This window comes from Podarcis muralis, chromosome 5 (genome assembly GCF_964188315.1).
Source record: "Podarcis muralis chromosome 5, rPodMur119.hap1.1, whole genome shotgun sequence".
NCBI lineage: Eukaryota > Metazoa > Chordata > Lepidosauria > Squamata > Lacertidae > Podarcis > Podarcis muralis.
Window position 1 is genome coordinate 3,620,274 of NC_135659.1, and position 3,567 is coordinate 3,623,840.

The window sequence follows — 3,567 nt, forward strand, 5'->3', positions numbered from 1 at the left end:
CTATACAAGGAAAGTGCAAAGGTCATGCTTCCTGTAAATCACAGGAATGTTGCATAAGCTGGTATTTCCCAATCCCAGTAACTGTTCCCAGATGTTTGTATTTGTCAATCCTGGTAGTGAAGTTAGCAAAGCAGCAGTGTTCACTTTGGTGTGTTTGAGTGCTGTGTCTTTCCCATTGCTACCAAGCATTCTGACTCTTCCCTCCCCCCCCCAGAATGTTCACACTACTCACTGTGACCGAGCAACACACTTCCATAAATTATGAGACAGAAGCATAACCAATATTCAGCAAAATATATCAAGTAGTTAAAATAAGCACAAGCAAATAACATTCATGTCCCAAAGTATGCTTTTCTATGCCTGGCTCTTCTATGCCTACCAAAGGGGAAGACAAAAAAAGAGGCTTTTTGTTAAGTTGTGGGTGAACATATCAGACAACACAGCGATTCTTCAAACAGCTCTTTTTTATTCACAGGCCAGAACAGAACAGGGCTGAAGGGTTCAGCCAGTCTGCTTATATAGAGCTCCAATACAATGTAAATGTAACAACTTTCTGTAACTATCCAATCCCTGAAGGTCACTTTCAATTCCTTATTAGCATATGCGGACCTGAGTGAAAACTATCTACAGTATCCCCCCCTGCTGGCCCAGGGTGAGAACTTCAGTACGTAACACTTTTTGCTGTAGTTATTACTGTTTCCAAGAAAATGTACTCGCAACAGTGGAAAGTTTGGAAACGTCCTGCATGCAGCTGAGAGCAGGATTATAACATCACTGTTTACTTACTCCGTCTCCTGCTCATCAGTCTACAGCTCTTTAGTTGGCTCTAAGGTTACAACATTTGTGGCTTTTTAAGTTTAGTAAAACAAAAAGGAAGTGGGGACATGGTAGAGGTCTATTAAATTATGTGCTATTCTCCCAACAATGATCTATCTGCTGTGGATTTTAGGTGACTTTGACACAGGTGGGAATGTCACCGCAAATTCATTCTCTAGCTCCCTGCCCCCCCCAAAGGGTAAGGAGAGGTCATGGACAGCGTGTGGTCTGATTTGTGTGCCTGAGGTTTCGATAATCTCTCCTCATGTTGCAGGTGGGAGCCTTCCGGGTTGTGGGTGGGCAGGCAAGGGAGATGGGAGCAGAACAGGGCTATCTATGAATTGTGGGGAGAGAGTAATTGTGAGTGGACTAAAGCTGCTCTCACTTGCTGCTTTAATCCTGGCTGCAGGGAGAGGGGCAATCTGAATCTAAGGGAACTTCAGCTCAGGCCTAAAAGAGGTAACTGATAATCCATGCTTGAAGTTAGTGGTTTCTTTTCTTTTTTCCTCTCTCTAAAAAAAGTGAGGCCATCTGCTTTGGAATCTGTGCTGTTTAAGCCTAAGCATGTGGGCACAGGTTGCAGCTGTTGGTGAGCAGAGGAATAGACTCTGCACGTGCTTAGGTGCTGCTATCCTTACTGCCTAAATTTCAGGCCCTGCTGTTGTCTGTGTATGTGGCACCCTTGTGTGTTTGCACGTGTGATACCTGGGTGTCATGACCTGGCCCAGGAAGTATGTCAGAACCCGTAGAACGCACCCCTATGTTCTCACCCTCTGTTAAAGACATGTTTCTGATACACAGCCTGCTAAGTGCTGAGTCTGCATAAACATGTTCTTACAGTAACAACCACATTGTCCTGTATAAAAGTAGATACCTAGCTAACCAGAGCTTTTTAATGCAATTGTTTTACACACTTAACGTAATGATCATTAAGTCCCAAAGCCAGAAATGTCCAGTATTAATCAGATAATCTCTGTCAATTGAGTAAGGGAAGGATTGTGTTCCCGTTTGTGTTCTTACACTGTAGAGTCAGAAACATAGATTTGGAAGTTTAAACTATTTTTCTCTTCTCCTTGCACCCCCAACTATGAATAGAAGATGCATTTTTGTATTTTGCCTCTCTTATCAGCTTTGCATAGCAGAAAGACAAAGTGGCCTTGAAGAGACTAATGTTCCAAAGAACAATCACTCAGACTGACCGCTTCATGTAACAGACTACCCAAAATGCAACACTTTGCAGGAGACAGAAGAATGGATGGATTTATAACTTCATTTTAAAATTGCGTGTTATAATAGTGTATAATAGGTAGAAGCACATTTTTGTAGACCAGTGAAAAGTAAGCACGAGGTATTGACCAGCTGTCCATGCAGCCAGGCAAGGGCAGGCTGCACAGCGGTTGTTGGGCTTCTTGGGGGCTGCACATGGGCAAAGCCACTGGGTGTTCCCCAAAATGCTGGTCCTCCCCAGACGCCAGTGGGGGTTGCTCTGCCGCTGGCCTTGGAAAAGATCGTCCACAAGGTAATCATGTAAAGAGAATGTTATAAAAGTGTCTTGAATTTTGTATTTGGGTCCATAATTTGGAGAATTCCTCTGGACCATTTTATGCTTTCTGCAGACTTCAATAAATATATAAATATATAACAGGTGTCCCTACCCTGACATTCATCCCTCTCATGCCACTGTGACAGAGAATAGGATATGTTGTAACTCAAAACCTTAACAAAGCACACTCGCACCCACAGTCTATAAAGAACAGGAAGAACTTAACACTGAAAAGAGGGTGTGTTGTCTGGGTTCATATCTCTCATGCACATCTAGAGATCACAAGTGGAAACTTGTGATGGGAAGTTATGAAGAAAGGGCACAGGACATAAAGGGGGCACTAGGACATAGCATCATAGCACTCCTAGGAGCTTGAGCATGTTGCTAACACGTCTCCATGTAGAACCCTCACCATATCAAACACTCAACACCAAACCACATCCCAGATCACTCCACACCACTCAAGTAAGCAAGAGTGAGGGTACACATCTTGTTATATGTAACTGCAGAAACTGATAATGAAATTTTGGCTTTGGCTTTTACAGCCCAACTCCCCATCAAGGGACTCTGTGTCCCTTAAGTCCATTACTGGTCAGAGAAGAATTCATGGAGGCAGGAACCAGTCAAAGCAAGTCAAGTCTTTATTTTTCTGTTGCAACAGAGTCCTTCCCCCTTCCCGTCTTGCATGGAGGTGAGGACCCAGAAAAAGTATGCAAGAAATTGCCCCCCACCAAAGGCCACCTTACAAGCATCATACCAGCATCACAGAAAGAGGAGGTCTACAACAGAAATGTGAAAGAGTGGCTTCCCTCCTGCCTGTCAAGATACCTGATAATGCTTGCTGATTGTTATGTACTGAGTTGAATAGGATCCAAACTGCAGCAGTCTGATTGGTCCTAGAACAATAGGATCCAAAAGGCAGCAGTCTGATTGGTCCTAGAACAATAGGATTCAGAATGCAGCAGTCTGATTGGTCCTAGAACAACGCAGCAGTATGATTGGTTGGCAGGAACTACCCAATCATGCTCCAGATAGAAGTGAATCCACAACCTGATTGGCTTACAGTAGAATTCCGGAATTAGCCAATCATGTGCAGCCCATTGTGTAAATAATGTATATAAAGCAGATACTTTGAGGGGACAGCCATTCATTCCTCCTCACCACTATGAGCTGAATAAAGAGCATGAAATCACTTTGCGACTCTGAGT